General features: G+C 47.2%; 1 protein-coding gene across 5 annotated transcripts in view; it reads left to right on the top strand.

Moving 5' to 3' along the window:
* Positions 1-23,861, top strand: part of SLC8A2 (solute carrier family 8 member A2) — a 418,203-nt gene that overhangs the window by 176,164 nt on the left and 218,178 nt on the right. The gene's annotated exons all lie outside the window — the stretch shown is intronic.

Genomic DNA, 23,861 nt, shown 5'->3' with positions numbered 1-23,861 from the left:
GCAGATGCTGAAGTAAGAAGAGGTCCAGAATCGGCGGCAGAAGACTCCGCAGTCTTCTAAAGGTAGCGCACAGCACTGCAGCTGTGCGCCATTTTCCTCTCAGCACACTTCACACGGCAGTCACTGAGGGTGCAGGGCGCTGGGAGGGGGGCGCCCTGGGAGGCAAATGAAAACCTATTTTGGCTAAAAATACCTCACATATAGCCTCCGGAGGCTATATGGAGATATTTAACCCCTGCCAGAATCCGTTAAGAGCGGGAGACGAGGCCGCCGAAAAAGGGGCGGGGCCTATCTCCTCAGCACACAGCGCCATTTTCCCTCACAGAAAGGCTGGAGGGAAGGCTCCCAGGCTCTCCCCTGCACTGCACTACAGAAACAGGGTTAAAACAGAGAGGGGGGGCACTAATTTGGCATTAGAAATATATAATAAAGATGCTATAAGGGAAAACACTTATATAAGGTTGTCCCTATATAATTATAGCGTTTTTGGTGTGTGCTGGCAAACTCTCCCTCTGTCTCTCCAAAGGGCTAGTGGGTCCTGTCCTCTATCAGAGCATTCCCTGTGTGTGTGCTGTGTGTCGGTACGTGTGTGTCGACATGTATGAGGACGATGTTGGTGAGGAGGCGGAGCAATTGCCTGTAATGGTGATGTCACTCTCTAGGGAGTCGACACCGGAATGGATGGCTTATTTAGGGAATTACGTGATAATGTCAACACGCTGCAAGGTCGGTTGACGACATGAGACGGCCGACAAACAATTAGTACCGGTCCAGACGTCTCAAAAACACCGTCAGGGGTTTTAAAACGCCCGTTTACTTTAGTCGGTCGACACAGACACAGACAGGGACACTGAATCCAGTGTCGACGGTGAATAAACAAACGTATTCCTTATTAGGGCCACACGTTAAAGGCAATGAAGGAGGTGTTACATATTTCTGATACTACAAGTACCACAAAAGAGGGTATTATGTGGGATGTGAAAAAACTACCATAGTTTTTCCTGAATCAGATAAATTAAATAAAGTGTGTGATGATGCGTGGGTTCCCCCCGATAGAAAATTAGGGGCGGTATACCCTTTCCCGCCAGAAGTTAGGGCGCGTTGGGAAACACCCCTTAGGGTGGCTAAGGCGCTCACACGCTTATCAAAACAAGTGGCGGTACCGTCTATAGATAGGGCCGTCCTCAAGGACCAGCTGACAGGAGGCTGGAAAATATCATAAAAAGTATATACACACATACTGGTGTTATACTGCGACCAGCGATCGCCTCAGCCTGGATGTGCAGAGCTGGGGTGGCTTGGTCGGATTCCCTGACTAAAAATATTGATACCCTTGACAGGGACAGTATTTTATTGACTATAGAGCATTTAAAGGATGCATTTCTATATATGCGAGATGCACAGAGGGATATTTGCACTCTGGCATCAAGAGTAAATGCGATGTCCATATCTGCCAGAAGATGTTATGGACACGACAGTGGTCAGGTGATGCAGATTCCAAACGGCACAAAGGTGTATTGCCGTATAAAGGAAGAGGAGTTATTTGGGGTCGGTCCATCGGACCTGGTGGCCACGGCAACTGCTGGAAAATCCACCGTTTTTACCCTAAGTCACATCTCTGCAGAAAAAGACACCGTCTTTTCAGCCTCAGTCCTTTCGTCCCTATAAGATCATATCTGCCCAGGGATAGAGGAAAGGGAAGAAGACTGCAGCAGGCAGCCCATTCCCAGGAACAGAAGCGTTCCACCGCTTCTGACAAGTTCTCAGCATGGCGCTGAGACCGTACAGGACCCCTGGATCCTACAAGTAGTATCCCAGGGGTACAGATTGGAATGTCGAGACGTTTCCCCTTCGCAGGCTCCTGAAGTCTGCTTTACCAAGGTCTCCCTCCGACAAGGAGGCAGTATGGAAAAAAATTCACAAGCTGTATTCCCAGCAGGTGATAATTAAATTACCTCTCCTACTACAAGAAAAGGGGTATTATTCCACACTATATTGTGGTACTGAAGCCAGAAGGCTAGGTGAGACTTATTCTAAAAAAATTTTGAACACTTACAAAGGTTCAAATCAAGATGGAGTCACTCAGAGCAGTGATAACGAACCAGGAAGAAGGGGACTATATAGTGTCCCGGGACATCAGGGATGCTTACCTCTATGTCCCAAATTTGCCCTTCTCACTAAGGGTACCTCAGGTTCGTGGTGCAGAACTGTCACTATCAGTTTCAGACGCTGCCGTTTGGATTGTCCACGGCACCCCGGGTCTTTACCAAGGTAATGGCCGAAATGATGATTCTTCTTCGAAGAAAAGGCGTCTTAATTATCCCTTACTTGGACGATCTCCTGATAAGGGCATAGTCCAGGGAACAGTTGGAGGTCGGAGTAGCACTATCTCGGATACTGCTACAACAGCACGGGTGGATTCTAAATATTCCAAAATCGCAGCTGATCCCGACGACACGTCTGCTGTGCCTAGGGATGATTCTGGACACAGTCCAGAAAAAGGTGTTTCTCCCGGAAGAGAAAGCCAGGGAGTTATCCGAGCTAGTCAGGAACCTCCTAAAAACAGTGCATCATTGCACAAGGGTCCTGGTAAAAATGGTGGCTTCCTACGAAGCAATTCCATTCGGCAGATTTCACGCAAGAACTTTTCAGTGGGATCTGCTGGACAAATGGTCCGGATCGCATCTTCAGATGCATCAGCGGATAACCCTATATCCAAGGACAAGGGTGTCTCTCCTGTGGTGGTTATAGAGTGCTCATCTTCTAGAGGGCCGCAGATTCGGCATTCAGGATTGGATGCTGGTGACCACGGAGCCCAGCCCGAGAGGCTGGGGAGCAGTCACACAAGGAAAAAATTTCCAGGGAGTGTGATCAAGTCTGGAGACTTTTCTCCACATAAATATACTGGAGCTAAGGGTAAATTTATAATGCTCTAAGCTTAGCAAGACCTCTGCTTCAAGGTCAGCCGGTATTGATCCAGTGGGAAAAACATCACGGCAGTCGCCCACGTAAACAGACAGGGCGACACAAGAAGCAGGAGGGCAATGGCAAAAACTGCAAGGACTTTTCGCTGGGCGGAAAATCATGTGATAGCACTGTCAGCAGTGTTTCATCCCGGGAATGGAAACTGGGAAGCAGACTTCCTCAGCAGGCACGACCTCCACCCGGGAGAGTGGAAACTTCATCGGGAAGTTTTTTCCACATGATTGTAAACCGTTGGGAAATACCAAAGGTGGACATGATGGCGTCCCGTCTGAACAAAAAACGGGACAGGTATTGCGCCAGGTCAAGAGACCCTCAGGCAATAGCTGTGGACGTTCTGGTAACACCGTGGGTGTACCAGTCGGTGTATGTGTTCCCTCCTCTGCTTCTCATACCTAAGGTGCTGAGAATTATAAGACGTAGAGGAGTAAGAACTATACTCATGGCTCCGGATTGGCCAAGAAGGACTTGGTACCCGGAACTTCAAGAGATGCTTACAGAGGTCTTATGGCCTCTGGCTGCTAAGAAGGGATTTGCTTCAGCAAGTACCATGTCTGTTCCAAGACTTACCGCAGCTGCGTTTGTCGGCATGGCGGTGGAACGCCGGATCCTAAGGGAAAAAGGCATTCCGGAAGAGGTCATTCCTACCCTGGTCAAAGCCAGAAAGGAGGTGACCGCACAACATTATCACCACATGTGGCGAAAATATGTTGCGTGGTGTGAGGCCAGGATGGCCCCACAAAGAAATTTCAACTCGGTCGTTTCCTGCATTTCCTGCAAACAGGAGTGTCTATGGGCCGCAAATTGGGGTCCATTAAGGTTCAAATTTCGGCCCTGTCGATTTTCTTCCAGAAAGAATTGGCTTCAGTTCCTGAAGTCCAGAAGTTTGTCAAGGGAGTATTGCATATACAACCCCCTTTTGTGCCTCCAGTGGCACTGTGGGATCTCAACGTAGTTCTGGGATTCCTCAAATCACATTGGTTTAAAACCAGTCAAATCTGTGGATTTGAAGCATCTCACATGAAAAGTGACCATGCTCTTGGCCCTGGCCTGGACCAGGCGAGTGTCAAATTGGTGGTTTTTTCTCAAAAAAGCCCATATCTGTTTGTCCATTCGGACAGGGCAGAGCTGCGGACTCGTCCCCAGTTCTCTCCCTAAGGTGGTGTCAGTGTTTCACCTGAACCAGCTTATTGTGGTGCCTTGCACCTACTAGGGACTTGGAGGACTCCAAGTTGCTAGATGTTGTCAGGGCCCTGAAAATATGTTCCAGGACGGCTGGAGTCAGGAAAACTGACTTGCTGTTATCCTGTATGCACCCAACAAACTGGGTGCTCTTGCTTCTAAGCAGACTATTGCTAGTTGGATGTGTAATACAATTCAGCTTGCACATTCTGTGGCAGGCCTGCCACAGCCAAAATATGTAAATGCCCATTCCACAAGGAAGGTGGGCTCATCTTGGGCGGCTGCCCGAGGGGTCTCGGCTTTACAACTTTGCCGAGCGGTTATTTAGTCAGGGGCAAACACGTTTGTAAAATCCTACAAATTTGATACCCTGGCTAAGGAGGACCTGGAGTTCTCTCATTCGGTGCTGCAGAGTCATCCGCACTCTCCCGCCCGTTTGGGAGCTTTGGTATTATCCCCATGGTCCTTTCAGGAACCCCAGCATCCACTAGGACGATAGAGAAAATAAGAATTTACTTACCGATAATTCTATTTCTCGGAGTCCGTAGTGGATGCTGGGCGCCCATCCCAAGTGCGGATTGTCTGCAATACTTGTACATAGTTACAAAAATCGGGTTATTATTGTTGTGAGCCATCTTTTCAGAGGCTCCGCTGTTATCATACTGTAAACTGGGTTCAGATCACAGGTTGTACAGTGTGATTGGTGTGGCTGGTATGAGTCTTACCCGGGATTCAAAATCCTTCCTTATTGTGTACGCTCGTCCGGGCACAGTACCTAACTGAGGCTTGGAGGAGGGTCATAGGGGGAGGAGCCAGTACACACCACCTGATCGTAAAGCTTTACTTTTTGTGCCCTGTCTCCTGCGGAGCCGCTATTCCCCATGGTCCTTTCAGGAACCCCAGCATCCACTACGGACTCCGAGAAATAGAATTATCGGTAAGTAAATTCTTATTATCTGTGTGAGAAATAATGTTTGCCAATAGGTTTATTTTACTGAACATTAATAAAGTAAAACTAAATATACTTTATACATAAGATATAGTTAACATTGGGGCAGATGTATTAAGCCTGGAGAAGTGATAAAGCAGTTATAAGTGCAAGGTGATAACGCACCAGCCAATCAGCTCCAATATGTAAATTGACAGTTAGGAGGTGATTAGCTGGTGCGTTATCACCTTCCACTTATCACTGCTTTATCACTTCTCCAGGCTTAATACATCTGTCCATGAGTGAAATGGTTTATAATCACAGGAATGACTACATGCATGCCTCATACCCAGTAATAATTAATGTGAATGCATCATTTCAGTGGAAAGTATTTATAACCCCTATAAATGGATCACACCCCGTGATACGACTTTTTAAAAATATTAGTTAGTACTGTATGTGCCCTCATGTAACGTTTTCTGAACACACTGGTTTATCGTCATTCCCCTCGGGAATCCAATACACAGAGCATAGCTGATTCCCATCCAAGGACAACGCAAATAAACAACTCTACCTACATGATTTAATGGCTTCTGCTAGAAACACAGACTGTAGTCGGAAAGATAGAGTACAATATTATTTTTAATAGCACAGATCCATAAAATAAAGTCATCTGAAAGCAGAAAAGGGAAATCTGAGCTAAAATTATACTACTGCTTACTGATAAGGGAGGGGTGACCGTCTTTGGTGGCGTGGGATCTACCTCTGGGTCACTCACTCTACACAGATCTAAAACATGCCTGGCCAACCTGTTGTGACACTACAAGCCCCAGCATGATTTATCAGCTGATCGGTGGAAGGGGTATTCTGTAGTTTCACAACAGCTGGAAAGACACAGGTTGGCCAGGCCTGATCTAAATCCTGCTAATTTTGGTGCAACACAACTAATACAAACACAACACACTGATAATTAATGACAGACACCACTGACATGTATGTTTCGATAAGCATCTAATACATACTGTATATTAGAACGCACAACTATGCACATACACATGCACATACACTGTATATTAAATTCCATTTACACCTAGGTAATCACAAAATCAACCAAAATCACACACAAAGAGCCTACATGCATTCTTGTATCCCACCTCCAGTCACCAAAAGCTCTTCTGATTGGCTCGCACTGCACTAAACTTCAGTTTCGACGAAATAAAATAACAGTAATGAAACAAGTAAGAGTTAAGCTAGGTACCCACCTGGTTGACGGATGATTGGTAAGTACATATACATTTACCAATCGTCAGCCTGGCATTTTAATGTTCCTGTCCAGTAGAAATGTCAGTCACCGGCAGTCCTTGCAGAAAATGTACGGGCATACATTTATCGGGGGTACACAGCCGTCAGCAGGCACGCAATATGTGGGGCATTCAGTTTATATTGCGAGCCTGTCAGCGGGTATGTACCCGCGATATGTCTGTGAATGACGTCGTTGACAGGGGACAGGGACCACCGGTGACTGACATCTCAACTGGATGGGAACATTTAAATGCCCGTCCAGTTGTGAAATTAAGCACGACACATCGGGCGGACGATTGGTAAGTGTATGCAGATGTGTTCCCAGCTTAAGAGGGAAAGCAGTGAGCGTAGAGCTATGATACTGCTGTCTGGATGGGGTCAGTGCCCTCAATAACAATATAGAGAATAGAATATGTAGGTACTAGACCAAGCAGTTGGGAGACTGAAGGCGGAATGGACTAAGGTCAGGAATAATGCGAGGGAGGCCGTCTCTGCTGGAAGAGTGAGTGAAAGCGGAACAAGCTTTTAGTAGAATTCCATAGCTGCAGAAGAGTTCCCGATGCAATGGCTCTGACCCTGGTAAAATGCACTTTACATTGTGTACGTTGTGCACAGATCAATATTGGAGCAGACTATATGGATTTACTTTATGGGCCTAGCTCAGAGGTAGTAGAGAAATGTGTCTGCATTTAGTAACGTGCCGTTGTGCACCCTCACGCCTGCAGAGACATATCAGGGGCATGCGTGTGCAAACTGAGTACTGTAGCAGCATGCTATACTTATACCCCTTTCACACCGCACAAATAACCCGGTATCAACCCTGTATATTGCCAGGTTGACACGGGTCGCTGTGCGGTGTGAAAGGGTCACTCCAGAAATCCCGGGTCGCCCGACCTGGTAATTCAACCCGGGAATAAAGAAGGGTTATTACTGGGTCAGGTGTAGTGTGAACGGGTTACCCCGGTCGATGTGACCCGGTACCCGTTCACAGCATAGGGAGAGGCAGCGCGGAGATGATCTCATCCCCCGCCTCCGCACCCGGTGCTGCCGCAGTCGCCGCCCCCGGTAGCAACCCGACCTGGCATATTGCCGGGTCGGGAAGCCAGTTCTCAGGGTCCAGTGCCGGGTCGCACCCAATTCCCGGATGCGACCCGGCATTTACGATCTGAAAGCGGTATCTCACCTAGAGATGAGCGGGTTCGGTTTCTCTGAAACCGAACCCGCCAGAACTTCATGTTTTTTTTCACGGGTCCGAGCGACTCGGATCTTCCCGCCTTGCTCGGTTAACCCGAGCGCGCCCGAACGTCATCATGACGCTGTCGGATTCTCGCGAGGCTCGGATTCTATCGCGAGACTCGGATTCTATATAAGGAGCCGCGCGTCGCCGCCATTTTCACACGTGCATTGAGATTGATAGGGAGAGGACGTGGCTGGCGTCCTCTCCGTTTAGAATAGATTAGAGAGACACTTGATTTACTAATTTTGGGGAGCATTAGGAGTACTCAGTACAGTGCAGAGTTTTGCTGATAGTGACCAGTGACCACCAGTTTTATTTATAATCCGTTCTCTGCCTGAAAAAAGCGATACACAGCACACAGTGACTCAGTCACATACCATATCTGTGTGCACTGCTCAGGCTCAGGCCAGTGTGCTGCATCATCTATTATCTATATATAATATTATATATATCTGTCTGACTGCTCAGCTCACACAGCTTATAATTGTGGGGGAGACTGGGGAGCACTACTGCAGTGCCAGTTATAGGTTATAGCAGGAGCCAGGAGTACATAATATATTATATAGTGAGTGACCACCAGACACACAGTGCAGTTTATTTAATATATCCGTTCTCTGCCTGAAAAAAGCGATACACACAGTGACTCAGTCAGTCACATACCATATCTGTGTGCACTGCTCAGGCTCAGGCCAGTGTGCTGCATCATCTATATATATTATATATCTGTCTGACTGCTCAGCTCACACAGCTTATAATTGTGGGGGAGACTGGGGAGCACTACTGCAGTGCCAGTTATAGGTTATAGCAGGAGCCAGGAGTACATAATATTATATTAAAATTAAACAGTGCACACTTTTGCTGCAGGAGTGCCACTGCCAGTGTGACTAGTGACCAGTGACCTGACCACCAGTATATATAATATTAGTAGTATACTATCTCTTTATCAACCAGTCTATATTAGCAGCAGACACAGTACAGTGCGGTAGTTCACAGCTGTGGCTACCTCTGTGTCGGCACTCGGCAGCCCGTCCATAATTGTATATACCACCTAACCGTGGTTTTTTTTTCTTTCTTTATACATACATACTAGTTACGAGTATACTATCTCTTTATCAACCAGTCTATATATTAGCAGCAGACACAGTACAGTGCGGTAGTTCACGGCTGTGGCTACCTCTGTGTCGGCACTCGGCAGCCCGTCCATAATTGTATATACCACCTAACCGTGTTTTTTTTTTCTTTCTTTATACATACATACTAGTTACGAGTATACTATCTCTTTATCAACCAGTCTATATATTAGCAGCAGACACAGTACAGTGCGGTAGTTCACGGCTGTGGCTACCTCTGTGTCGGCACTCGGCAGTCCGTCCATAATTGTATATACCACCTAACCGTGGCTTTTTTTTCTTTCTTTATACATACATACTAGTTACGAGTATACTATCTCTTTATCAACCAGTCTATATATTAGCAGCAGACACAGTACAGTGCGGTAGTTCACGGCTGTGGCTACCTCTGTGCCGGCACTCGGCAGCCCGTCCATAATTGTATATACCACCTAACCGTGGTTTTTTTTTCTTTCTTTATACATACATACTAGTTACGAGTATACTATCTCTTTATCAACCAGTCTATATATTAGCAGCAGACACAGTACAGTGCGGTAGTTCACGGCTGTGGCTACCTCTGTGTCGGCACTCGGCAGCCCGTCCATAATTGTATATACCACCTAACCGTGGTTTTTTTTTCTTTCTTTATACATACATACTAGTTACGAGTATACTATCTCTTTATCAACCAGTCTATATATTAGCAGCAGACACAGTACAGTGCGGTAGTTCACGGCTGTGGCTACCTCTGTGTCGGCACTCGGCAGCCCGTCCATAATTGTATATACCACCTAACCGTGGTTTTTTTTTCTTTCTTTATACATACATACTAGTTACGAGTATACTATCTCTTTATCAACCAGTCTATATTAGCAGCAGACACAGTACAGTGCGGTAGTTCACGGCTGTGGCTACCTCTGTGTCGGCACTCGGCAGCCCGTCCATAATTGTATACTAGTATCCAATCCATCCATCTCCATTGTTTACCTGAGGTGCCTTTTAGTTGTGCCTATTAAAATATGGAGAACAAAAATGTTGAGGTTCCAAAATTAGGGAAAGATCAAGATCCACTTCCACCTCGTGCTGAAGCTGCTGCCACTAGTCATGGCCGAGACGATGAAATGCCAGCAACGTCGTCTGCCAAGGCCGATGCCCAATGGCATAGTACAGAGCATGTCAAAACCAAAACACCAAATATCAGTAAAAAAAGGACTCCAAAACCTAAAATAAAATTGTCGGAGGAGAAGCGTAAACTTGCCAATATGCCATTTACCACACGGAGTGGCAAGGAACGGCTGAGGCCCTGGCCTATGTTCATGGCTAGTGGTTCAGCTTCACATGAGGATGGAAGCACTCAGCCTCTCGCTAGAAAACTGAAAAGACTCAAGCTGGCAAAAGCACCGCAAAGAACTGTGCGTTCTTTGAAATCCCAAATCCACAAGGAGAGTCCAATTGTGTCGGTTGCGATGCCTGACCTTCCCAACACTGGACGTGAAGAGCATGCGCCTTCCACCATTTGCACGCCCCCTGCAAGTGCTGGAAGGAGCACCCGCAGTCCAGTTCCTGATAGTCAGATTGAAGATGTCAGTGTTGAAGTACACCAGGATGAGGAGGATATGGGTGTTGCTGGCGCTGGGGAGGAAATTGACCAGGAGGATTCTGATGGTGAGGTGGTTTGTTTAAGTCAGGCACCCGGGGAGACACCTGTTGTCCGTGGGAGGAATATGGCCGTTGACATGCCAGGTGAAAATACCAAAAAAATCAGCTCTTCGGTGTGGAGGTATTTCACCAGAAATGCGGACAACAGGTGTCAAGCCGTGTGTTCCCTTTGTCAAGCTGTAATAAGTAGGGGTAAGGACGTTAACCACCTCGGAACATCCTCCCTTATACGTCACCTGCAGCGCATTCATAATAAGTCAGTGACAAGTTCAAAAACTTTGGGTGACAGCGGAAGCAGTCCACTGACCAGTAAATCCCTTCCTCTTGTAACCAAGCTCACGCAAACCACCCCACCAACTCCCTCAGTGTCAATTTCCTCCTTCCCCAGGAATGCCAATAGTCCTGCAGGCCATGTCACTGGCAATTCTGACGAGTCCTCTCCTGCCTGGGATTCCTCCGATGCATCCTTGCGTGTAACGCCTACTGCTGCTGGCGCTGCTGTTGTTGCCGCTGGGAGTCGATGGTCATCCCAGAGGGGAAGTCGTAAGCCCACTTGTACTACTTCCAGTAAGCAATTGACTGTTCAACAGTCCTTTGCGAGGAAGATGAAATATCACAGCAGTCATCCTACTGCAAAGCGGATAACTGAGTCCTTGACAACTATGTTGGTGTTAGACGTGCGTCCGGTATCCGCCGTTAGTTCACAGGGAACTAGACAATTTATTGAGGCAGTGTGCCCCCGTTACCAAATACCATCTAGGTTCCACTTCTCTAGGCAGGCGATACCGAGAATGTACACGGACGTCAGAAAAAGACTCACCAGTGTCCTAAAAAATGCAGTTGTACCCAATGTCCACTTAACCACGGACATGTGGACAAGTGGAGCAGGGCAGGGTCAGGACTATATGACTGTGACAGCCCACTGGGTAGATGTATGGACTCCCGCCGCAAGAACAGCAGCGGCGGCACCAGTAGCAGCATCTCGCAAACGCCAACTCTTTCCTAGGCAGGCTACGCTTTGTATCACAGCTTTCCAGAATACGCACACAGCTGAAAACCTCTTACGGCAACTGAGGAAGATCATCGCGGAATGGCTTACCCCAATTGGACTCTCCTGTGGATTTGTGGCATCGGACAACGCCAGCAATATTGTGTGTGCATTAAATATGGGCAAATTCCAGCACGTCCCATGTTTTGCACATACCTTGAATTTGGTGGTGCAGAATTTTTTAAAAAACGACAGGGGCGTGCAAGAGATGCTGTCGGTGGCCAGAAAAATTGCGGGACACTTTCGGCGTACAGGCACCACGTACAGAAGACTGGAGCACCACCAAAAACTACTGAACCTGCCCTGCCATCATCTGAAGCAAGAAGTGGTAACGAGGTGGAATTCAACCCTCTATATGCTTCAGAGGTTGGAGGAGCAGCAAAAGGCCATTCAAGCCTATACAATTGAGCACGATATAGTAGGTGGAATGCACCTGTCTCAAGTGCAGTGGAGAATGATTTCAACGTTGTGCAAGGTTCTGATGCCCTTTGAACTTGCCACACGTGAAGTCAGTTCAGACACTGCCAGCCTGAGTCAGGTCATTCCCCTCATCAGGCTTTTGCAGAAGAAGCTGGAGGCATTGAAGAAGGAGCTAAAAGGGAGCGATTCCGCTAGGCATGTGGGACTTGTGGATGCAGCCCTTAATTCGCTTAACAAGGATTCACGGGTGGTCAATCTGTTGAAATCAGAGCACTACATTTTGGCCACCGTGCTCGATCCTAGATTTAAAGCCTACCTTGGATCTCTCTTTCCGGCAGACACAGGTCTGCTGGGGTTGAAAGACCTGCTGGTGACAAAATTGTCAAGTCAAGCGGAACGCGACCTGTCAACATCTCCTCCTTCACATTCTCCCGCAACTGGGGGTGCGAGGAAAAGGCTCAGAATTCCGAGCCCACCCGCTGGCGGTGATGCAGGGCAGTCTGGAGCGACTGCTGATGCTGACATCTGGTCCGGACTGAAGGACCTGACAACGATTACGGACATGTCGTCTACTGTCACTGCATATGATTCTCTCAACATTGATAGAATGGTGGAGGATTATATGAGTGACCGCATCCAAGTAGGCACGTCACACAGTCCGTACTTATACTGGCAGGAAAAAGAGGCAATTTGGAGGCCCTTGCACAAACTGGCTTTATTCTACCTAAGTTGCCCTCCCACAAGTGTGTACTCCGAAAGAGTGTTTAGTGCCGCCGCTCACCTTGTCAGCAATCGGCGTACGAGGTTACATCCAGAAAATGTGGAGAAGATGATGTTCATTAAAATGAATTATAATCAATTCCTCCGCGGAGACATTGACCAGCAGCAATTGCCTCCACAAAGTACACAGGGAGCTGAGATGGTGGATTCCAGTGGGGACGAATTGATAATCTGTGAGGAGGGGGATGTACACGGTGATATATCGGAGGGTGAAGATGAGGTGGACATCTTGCCTCTGTAGAGCCAGTTTGTGCAAGGAGAGATTAATTGCTTCTTTTTTGGGGGGGGTCCAAACCAACCCGTCATATCAGTCACAGTCGTGTGGCAGACCCTGTCACTGAAATGATGGGTTGGTTAAAGTGTGCATGTCCTGTTTTGTTTATACAACATAAGGGTGGGTGGGAGGGCCCAAGGACAATTCCATCTTGCACCTCTTTTTTCTTTTCTTTTTCTTTGCATCATGTGCTGATTGGGGAGGGTTTTTTGGAAGGGACATCCTGCGTGACACTGCAGTGCCACTCCTAGATGGGCCCGGTGTTTGTGTCGGCCACTAGGGTCGCTAATCTTACTCACACAGTCAGCTACCTCATTGCGCCTCTTTTTTTCTTTGCGTCATGTGCTGTTTGGGGAGGGTTTTTTGGAAGGGACATCCTGCGTGACACTGCAGTGCCACTCCTAGATGGGCCCGGTGTTTGTGTCGGCCACTAGGGTCGCTAATCTTACTCACACAGTCAGCTACCTCATTGCGCCTCTTTTTTTCTTTGCGTCATGTGCTGTTTGGGGAGGGTTTTTTGGAAGGGACATCCTGCGTGACACTGCAGTGCCACTCCTAGATGGGCCCGGTGTTTGTGTCGGCCACTAGGGTCGCTAATCTTACTCACACAGCTACCTCATTGCGCCTCTTTTTTTCTTTGCGTCATGTGCTGTTTGGGGAGGGTTTTTTGGAAGGGCCATCCTGCGTGACACTGCAGTGCCACTCCTAGATGGGCCCGGTGTTTGTGTCGGCCACTAGGGTCGCTAATCTTACTCACACAGCTACCTCATTGCGCCTCTTTTTTTCTTTGCGTCATGTGCTGTTTGGGGAGGGTTTTTTGGAAGGGACATCCTGCGTGACACTGCAGTGCCACTCCTAGATGGGCCCGGTGTTTGTGTCGGCCACTAGGGTCGCTTATCTTACTCACACAGCGACCTCGGTGCAAATTTTAGGACTAAAAATAATATTGTGAGGTGTGAGGTATTCAGAATAGACTGAAAATGAGTGTAAATTATGGTTTTTGAGGTTAATAATACTTTGGGATCAAAATGACCCCCAAATTCTATGATTTAAGCTGTTTTTTAGTGTTTTTTGAAAAAAACACCCGAATCCAAAACACACCCGAATCCGACAAAAAAAATTCGGTGAGGTTTTGCCAAAACGCGTTCGAACCCAAAACACGGCCGCGGAACCGAACCCAAAACCAAAACACAAAACCCGAAAAATTTCAGGCGCTCATCTCTAATCTCACCCCCATTGTAAAAGCCGGTTATAAAACCCAGATCTTCTGATCATATTTATGCCCAATATTTAAAAGAGCAATGCTTTTAGTAGCTGTGGCTTTGCATATAAACTCCTTTAAAGGGCTTTGGGTTCTATTTTTATGGATGATGTGAAACTTTATTTCTCTATCGTCCTAAGTGGATGCTGGGGTTCCTGAAAGGACCATGGGGAATAGCGGCTCCGCAGGAGACAGGGCACAAAAAAGTAAAGCTTTACTAGGTCAGGTGGTGTGCACTGGCTCCTCCCCCTATGACCCTCCTCCAGACTCCAGTTAGATTTTGTGCCCGAACGAGAAGGGTGCAATCTAGGTGGCTCTCCTAAAGAGCTGCTTAGAGAAAGTTTAGTTTAGGTTTTTTTTTCTTTACAGTGAGTCCTGCTGGCAACAGGATCACTGCAACGTGGGACTTAGGGGGAAAGTAGTAAACTCACCTGCATGCAGAGTGGATTTGCTGCTTGGCTACTGGACACCATTAGCTCCAGAGGGATCGAACACAGGCCCAGCCGTGGAGTCCGGTCCCGGAGCCGCGCCGCCGACCCCCTTGCAGATGCTGAAGCGTGAAGAGGTCCGGAAACCGGCGGCTGAAGACTCCTCAGTCTTCATAAGGTAGCGCACAGCACTGCAGCTGTGCGCCATTTTCCTCTCAGCACACTTCACTGGGCAGTCACTGAGGGTGCAGAGCGCTGGGGGGGGGCGCTCTGAGAGGCAAATATAAACCTTATACAAGGCTAAAAATACCTCACATATAGCCCATAGGGGCTATATGGAGATATTTAACCCCTGCCTGACTGGAAAAATAGCGGGAGAAGAACCCGCCGAAAAAGGGGCGGGGCCTATCTCCTCAGCACACGGCGCCATTTTCTGTCACAGCTCCGCTGGTCAGAACGGCTCCCAGGTCTCTCCCCTGCACTGCACTACAGAAACAGGGTAAAACAGAGAGGGGGGGCACATTAATGGCTATATATATATATATTAAAGCAGCTATAAGGGAGCACTTAATATAAGGATATCCCTTGTATATATAGCGCTTTGTGGTGTGTGCTGGCAGACTCTCCCTCTGTCTCCCCAAAAGGGCTAGTGGGTCCTGTCTTCATTAGAGCATTCCCTGTGAGTTTGCGGTGTGTGTCGGTACGTGGTGTCGACATGTATGAGGACGATATTGGTGTGGAGGCGGAGCAATTGCCAAATATGCAGATGTCACCCCCCAGGGGGTCGACACCAGAATGGATGCCTTTATTTGTGGAATTACGTGATGGTTTATCTTCCCTTAAACAGTCAGTTGAGGACATGAGGCGGCCGGACAATCAATTAATGCCTGTCCAGGCGCCTCAAACACCGTCAGGGGCTGTAAAACGCCCTTTGCCTCAGTCGGTCGACACAGACCCAGACACGGGCACTGATTCCAGTGACGACGGTAGAAATTCAAACGTATTTTCCAGTAGGGCCACACGTTATATGATTTTGGCAATGAAGGAGACGTTACATTTAGCTGATACTACAGATACCGTAAAACAGGGTATTATGTATGGTGTGAAAAAACTACAAACAGTTTTTCCTGAATCAGAAGAATTAAATGACGTGTGTGATGAAGCGTGGGTTGCTCCTGATAAAAAGTTGATAATTTCAAAAAAGTTATTGGCATTATACCCTTTCCCGCCAGAGGTTAGGGCGCGCTGGGAAACACCCCCTAAGGTGGACAAGGCGCTCACACGCTTATCCAAACAAGTGGCGTTACCCTCTCCTGAGACGGCCGCACTTAAGGATCCATCAGATAGAAAGATGGAAGTTATTCAAAAGAATATATACACACATGCAGGTGTTATACTACGACCAGCTATAGCAACTGCCTGGATGTGCAGTGCTGGAGTAGTTTGGTCAGAATCCCTGATTGAAAATATTGATACCCTAGATAGGGACAATGTTTTACTGTCGTTAGAACAAATAAAGGATGCATTTATCTATATGCGTGATGCACAGAGGGATATTTGCACACTGGCATCTCGGGTGAGTGCTATGTCCATTTCAGCCAGAAGAGCCTTATGGACACGACAGTGGACAGGCGATGCGGATTCAAAACGTCACATGGAGGTTTTGCCGTATAAAGGGGAGGAGTTATTTGGAGTTGGTCTATCAGACTTGGTGGCCACGGCTACTGCCGGGAAATCCACTTTTTTACCTCAAGTCACTCCCCAACAGAGAAAGGCACCGACCTTTCAACCGCAGCCTTTTCGCTCCTACAAAAATAAGAGAGCAAAGGGCTTGTCGTACCTGCCACGAGGCAGAGGAAGAGGGAAGAGACACCAACAGGCAGCTCCTTCCCAGGAACAGAAGCCCTCCCCGGCTCCTGCAAAAACCTCAGCATGACGCTGGGGCCTCTCAAGCGGACTCGGGGACAGTGGGGGGCCGTCTCAAAAATTACAGCGCGCAGTGGGCTCACTCGCAGGTAGACCCCTGGATCCTGCAGATAATATCTCAGGGGTACAGGTTGGAATTAGAGACGGATCCTCCTCATCGTTTCCTGAAGTCTGCCTTACCAACCGGCTCTTCCGAAAGGGAGAGGGTGTTGGAAGCCATTCACAAGCTGTACGCTCAGCAGGTGATAGTCAAAGTACCCCTATTACAACAAGGAAAGGGGTATTATTCCACTCTATTTGTGGTACCGAAGCCGGATGGCTCGGTAAGGCCTATTCTAAATCTGAAGTCCTTGAACCTCTACATAAAAAAGTTCAAGTTCAAGATGGAGTCACTCAGAGCAGTGATAGCGAACCTGGAAGAAGGGGACTTTATGGTATCCTTGGACATCAAGGATGCGTATCTACACGTTCCGATTTACCCCGCACACCAGGGGTACCTCAGGTTCATTGTTCAAAACTGTCACTATCAGTTTCAGACGCTGCCGTTCGGATTGTCCACGGCGCCTCGGGTCTTTACCAAGGTAATGGCCGAGATGATGATTCTTCTTCGAAGAAAAGGCGTATTAGTTATCCCATACTTGGACGATCTCCTAATAAGGGCAAGGTCCAGAGAACAGCTGGAGACAGCTTTAGCACTATCTCAAGAGGTGCTAAGACAACACGGGTGGATTCTGAATATTCCAAAATCCCATTTAATCCCGACAACTCGTCTGCTGTTCCTAGGAATGATTCTGGACACGGTTCAGAAAAAGGTTTTCCTTCCAGAGGAAAAAGCCAAGGAGTTATCCGATCTGGTCAGGAACCTCCTAAAACCAGGAAAAGTGTCAGTACATCAATGCACAAGAGTCCTGGGAAAAATGGTGGCTTCTTACGAAGCAATTCCATTCGGCAGATTCCATGCAAGAATATTCCAAAGGGATCTGTTGGACAAATGGTCAGGGTCGCATCTGCAGATGCACCTGCGAATAACCCTGTCACCAAAGACAAGGGTGTCACTTCTGTGGTGGTTGCAGAAGGCTCACCTATTAGAAGGCCGCAGATTCGGCATTCAGGATTGGATCCTGGTGACCACGGACGCCAGCCTGAGAGGCTGGGGAGCAGTCACACAAGGAAGAAACTTCCAGGGAGTATGGACGAGTCTGGAAAAGTCTCTTCACATAAACATTCTGGAACTAAGAGCAATCTACAATGCTCTAAGCCAGGCGGAACTTCTCCTGCAAGGAAAGCCGGTGTTGATTCAGTCGGACAACATCACGGCGGTCGCCCATGTAAACAGGCAGGGCGGCACAAGAAGCAGGAGTGCAATGGCAGAAGCTGCCAAGATTCTTCGCTGGGCGGAGAATCACGTGATAGCACTGTCAGCAGTGTTCATCCCGGGCGTGGACAACTGGGAAGCAGACTTCCTCAGCAGACACGATCTTCATCCGGGAGAGTGGGGTCTACATCCAGAAGTCTTCAACATGTTAATAGACCGTTGGGAAAGACCAATTGTAGACATGATGGCGTCTCGCCTCAACAAGAAACTGGACAAATATTGCGCCAGGTCAAGAGATCCACAGGCAATAGCTGTGGACGCACTGGTAACTCCTTGGGTGTACCAGTCAGTGTATGTGTTTCCTCCTCTGCCGCTCATACCAAAGGTATTGAAGATCATACGGCAAAGAAGAGTAAGAACAATACTAGTGGTTCCGGATTGGCCGAGAAGGACTTGGTATCCGGAACTTCAAGAGATGCTCACGGACGAACCGTGGCCTCTACCTCTGAGAAGGGACCTGCTACAGCAGGGTCCCTGTCTTTTTCAAGACTTACCGCGGCTGCGTTTGACGGCATGGCGGTTGAACGCCAGATCCTAAAAGGGAAAGGCATTCCAGAAGAAGTCATTCCTACCTTGATTAAGGCACGGAAGGAAGTCACCGTGAAACATTATCACCGCATTTGGCGAAAATATGTAGCGTGGTGCGAGGATCGGAGGGTTCCGACGGAGGAATTCCAACTGGGTCGTTTCCTACATTTCCTGCAATCAGGATTATCTATGGGTCTCAAATTGGGATCCATTAAGGTTCAAATTTCGGCCCTGTCAATATTCTTCCAAAAAGAATTGGCCTCTGTCCCTGAGGTCCAGACTTTTGTCAAGGGAGTACTGCATATACAGCCTCCTGTGGTGCCTCCGGTGGCACCGTGGGATCTAAATGTAGTTTTAGATTTCCTCAAATCCCATTGGTTTGAACCATTGAAAAAGGTGGATTTGAAATATCTCACATTGAAAGTGACTATGTTACTAGCCCTGGCCTCTGCCAGGAGAGTATCTGAATTGGCGGCTTTATCTTATAAAAGTCCTTATCTAATCTTCCATTCGGATAGGGCAGAACTGCGGACTCGTCCGCATTTTCTCCCTAAAGTGGTATCAGCATTTCATCTGAACCAACCTATTGTGGTGCCTGCGGCCACTAGCGACTTGGAGGACTCCAAGTTGTTGGACGTTGTCAGAGCCTTAAAAATATACATTGCAAGGACGGCTGGAGTCAGAAAATCTGACTCGCTGTTTATATTGTATGCACCCAACAAGTTGGGCGCACCTGCTTCTAAGCAGTCGATTGCTCGTTGGATTTGTAACACAATTCAACTTGCACATTCTGTGGCAGGCCTGCCACAGCCTAAAACTGTAAAAGCCCACTCCACAAGGAAGGTGGGCTCATCTTGGGCGGCTGCCCGAGGGGTCTCGGCATTACAACTCTGCCGAGCAGCTACGTGGTCGGGGGAGAACACGTTTGTAAAATTTTACAAATTTGATACCCTGGCAAAGGAGGACCTGGAGTTCTCTCATTCGGTGCTGCAGAGTCATCCGCACTCTCCCGCCCGTTTGGGAGCTTTGGTATAATCCCCATGGTCCTTTCAGGAACCCCAGCATCCACTTAGGACGATAGAGAAAATAAGAATTTACTTACCGATAATTCTATTTCTCGGAGTCCGTAGTGGATGCTGGGCGCCCATCCCAAGTGCGGATTATCTGCAATACTTGTACATAGTTATTGTTAACTAATTCGGGTTATTGTTAAGGAGCCATCTTTAAGAGGCCTTTTCTGTTGTCATACTGTTAACTGGGTTTAGATCACAAGTTGTACGGTGTGATTGGTGTGGCTGGTATGAGTCTTACCCGGGATTCAAAATGCCTCCCTTATTGTGTATGCTCGTCCGGGCACAGTACCTAACTGGAGTCTGGAGGAGGGTCATAGGGGGAGGAGCCAGTGCACACCACCTGACCTAGTAAAGCTTTACTTTTTTGTGCCCTGTCTCCTGCGGAGCCGCTATTCCCCATGGTCCTTTCAGGAACCCCAGCATCCACTACGGACTCCGAGAAATAGAATTATCGGTAAGTAAATTCTTATTTTTTGTTGCTTTTTCGTGGCACTAGCTGGAGTACCCGGCATTGCCCGGGATTTTAAGAATGTCTGTTTACAAAAATAAATGTAAATATTAAACATACAGTATAAATAACATTATAGATAGCTGAATATCCGTGGTTTGCTGTGGGATGAGGATGGTAATTTAGAATGATAGTTGTTTGTTAATTTACGTTGGTTGGAGACCTAGTATATAGGCATAACTTGCTTCTCTGACGCACTTTGTGTAGATTGCCGGTCCCCTTTTTGGTCCCCCAAGGGACCCTGCTCTTCCCACTATACAACTCTCAGTCTGTGGCTTCCTGCTGCCTCCATTCCCCTCCTCACATCATGTCAGTGCCCTTGTGAAGTTATGTTTCTTTTTTCAGTTTCTTATATAGCGCAGAACATTATGTATCTCCTGATATACTCTGTACTGCTGGGGGACCATGCTACTTCCACTATATAACTCTCAGTGTGTGGGTTTGTGCTACCTGCATTCCCCTCCTCACATCATGTCACTGGCCCTGCCACCTGCAGCCCTGTCATCACTGACATACAGTATAATGCATGTCCTGATATAGTGTGTGTTGATGGCCCACCCCTACGGGTGCTTGTGGTGTGTTACCCCCACAGTGTTTGTTCCCAGAGTGTAAGTCATATGTGTAGCAAGTTTGGTGTAAATTGCTCCAGGCATTCCAGAGTTATGCTGTCTGCTGAACCCCTCTGTGCTGCTTCCTCACCCCTAGGGGTGCTAGGAGTGTCTTACCCCCACAGTGTTTGTTTCCAGCTTGTAAGTCATATGTGTACTAAGTTTGTTGTAAATTGGTCCAGGCATGCGGGAGTTATGCTGTCTCCTGAAATACTCTGTGCTGCTGTCCCACCCCTAGGGGTGCTAGGGGTGTCTGACTCTCACAGTGTTTGTTTTCTCAGAGTGTAAGTCATATGTGTACCAAGTTTGTTGTAAATTGCTGCAGGCATTTCAGAGTTATGCTGTCCGCTGGAATACTCAGTGCTGCTGCCTCACCCCTAGGGGTGCTAGGGTGTCTGACCCCCACAGTGTTTGTTTCCAGATTGTAAGGTAGATGTGTACCAATTTTTTAGTACATTGTTCCAGCAATTCCGGAGTTATGCTGTCCCGCCCCCTAGGAGTGCTAGGGATTTCTATTTATTTTAGTTGCCTCCGGCAAATTGTCACATTTCACGATCTTCGCTTGTAAACTGTGGACTCCCAAAAGAATCCAATTTGCTTCCTTGATTGAAGAAAAAAAAAAAACCCTGAAAAAAGCTAAGTGGTGAATACGTTGTGCAGCCACTGTACTTAGCTACAGACCTTTCACTCACTTTTTTGCATTTTATTCAAACTGACTTTGACATATACTGATGTATTGTAAACTAGAGGCTTGACTGGCTCTTTATGCCGCTGATGGAATCTCAGGGCAGATAGACAGACAGTATTATATTTAAAGGCTGTTGGATCTGTTCCTACACAACACAGGAGTCCCAGCGGAGGATCATGTGTTGCTTTCAGGAAGAGTTAATTACCATCTAATCCTGTTTGTAGATCAGCCTGAGAGGCGGTAACAGCGAGTCAATATTTGGCTATTACAACGGGAATACTCGGCCGGTAAAGTGTAACAGCAGCCGGGCCTGGAGAGAAAAAAATGAAATAACATTTCCCACCGCAGAATGTCCGACATGTAGAACACGGCGATTTACAGTCCAGGCAGGAACAGGTTAAAGCTTTCACCAAATCCCTTGATGTCCAAGTTGTTGGTTAATAAATGTACAATTGGCAGTTTATGCGAATGTGGCTGTCTGTCAGGGGACACTGTGTCGTGTGCAACCTGTCCATGGTAGGCAGTCTATGACAGGCAAGTCTCCGGGGAGCACCAAGCCTTGTATTTCTGTCACAGCGCGGCCTATAATCTATGCGTTAGAGTTATCTGTGTCTCCTTCCTTTCTGATCATCTCATCACTCTCCCGTATCCTCTATCATTGCCTAGCAAGCCCATAATTCAGCCCAATTTGTGATGCAATGTCTTCTATCTTATCAGTTCTATCTATTTCCCTATCTATTTTGCCAACACTTATTAGCAGACACAGACACACTCATGTCTAGCTGGGAGAACCTTTAATCATCTCACTTTCACATTTTGCCTTTATAAATGAGTCTGGCTCTGATTTGTTCCCTGTTCCGTGTAGTCTCACTTCTCCGCCTCCATAGCAGACTGCAGCGGGCAAGTCAGGGGGGAACTTTGTGTTTCTCAATATCTACCCTCTCTGGAGTCAGTGCAGTTATAAGGAAAGCGGCATACTCCATTGTTCTAGGCATACAAAAGACCCTTTGTTTTAAAGAAGATAGCGCCCTCTTTATATCGAAGCAGTCATAAATGTCCCTGTGTTTTGCAAAGGGGATTGAGTATAGCAGCAATTCTTGGGGAGATTTATCAAAGCTTGGAGAGATAAAGTGTGGGGTTTTACTGCATTTCCAAATGTACTAAACCGCAGGGGCTTCTTTCCGCGTTGCGATGTGTGAAGGATCCCTCCCAACATGCTCCACGGCTGCCGCGTCCTTCTGCACATGCGCAGACTGACTCCCGGGTCCGATACCCGAAAGTCCAGTGACCAGTGCACATCGCAAAGGACAGTTTTTATCGGAAGAGCTGTCCTTCGCAATACTAATCGCATACGTTAGTACATATGCGATTAATATGGATGTAATGTGTGGTGGGATGTACACCGCAAGGTTAGTACATCCCACCCAAAGTATCAACCAATGAGCTCCTAACTGCCACATAACAGGCTGTGGGGCAGATGTATTAACCTGGAGAAGGCATAAGGAAGTGATAAACCAGTGATATGTGCAAGGTGATAAAGGCACCAGCCAATCAGCTTCAATATGTAAATTAACAGTTAGGATCTGATTGGCTGGTGCCTTTATCACCTTGCACATATCTCTGGTTTATCACTTCCTTATGCCTTCTCCACGTTAATACATCTGCCCCTGTGTTTGAAAAATGACAGTTAGGAGCTGATTGGTTGGTACTGATAAAGCTAAATATTTATCCTTTAACACAAGCTATTTACTAATACCATGAAGCCGTAATGGCCGCTAAACCTTGTGCACGTGCTACGCACTTTGTACGCTATTTGCGTACAAAGACCTCGCACGTGGTACGCAAGTTACGTACACACGCTACGCTGGGTGTACGGAATACACACAGCGAGCGTACACACAGACAATATCCTTTTTAAACCTTAAACACAGAGTATGCTTATACTATAAACCTTAGCATTGAGGTACTGTAATGATATAACACTGATTAACCTTAGTATTTAAGCCAGCTGTTTGAGCGATTGAGATGCTCAGAAACCCTTAGTGATAAATGGTGAAACACACAAACACTTGTTAAGGTTCCAACACCTTACTGGATGATTTTAGTATGTAAAAGGGACAAGAAAATAGTTTACAGCTTATACACTACAGACCTAACATTAATAACTAAACAGAATAACTAAACAGAAATATACACAATAGCGAACGAACGCAAACACAAATACATAGAATAAGAATGAATGGCTTACATTAAACGGGTAACAAAGTGGCCACAGAGAAACATACCATACGGGGGAACACTCGCTAGCGCAACCGGATCCAGTCCTCCAATTATCCGACAGATAAATGTTGATGAGAGAGAGTACTGGCCGGTCAGGGGACAGTGGCCTTTATATACACAACATACAGTACACTACAATGGGCCCTACAATCTCATTGTTCATTGGACACAGGAATGTCTCTCTGCATTATAACAAAAGGTCATAGGTGGATTTGAACAGGTGGGCTGTGACTATTTCAAACTGCTCAGGTGGGAGGTATCC

Source organism: Pseudophryne corroboree, chromosome 8 (genome assembly GCF_028390025.1).
Source record: "Pseudophryne corroboree isolate aPseCor3 chromosome 8, aPseCor3.hap2, whole genome shotgun sequence".
NCBI classification, from domain to species: Eukaryota; Metazoa; Chordata; class Amphibia; order Anura; family Myobatrachidae; genus Pseudophryne; species Pseudophryne corroboree.
The sequence above is the reverse complement of the archived record's forward strand: the minus strand, read 5'-3'. Positions and strand labels throughout refer to the sequence as shown.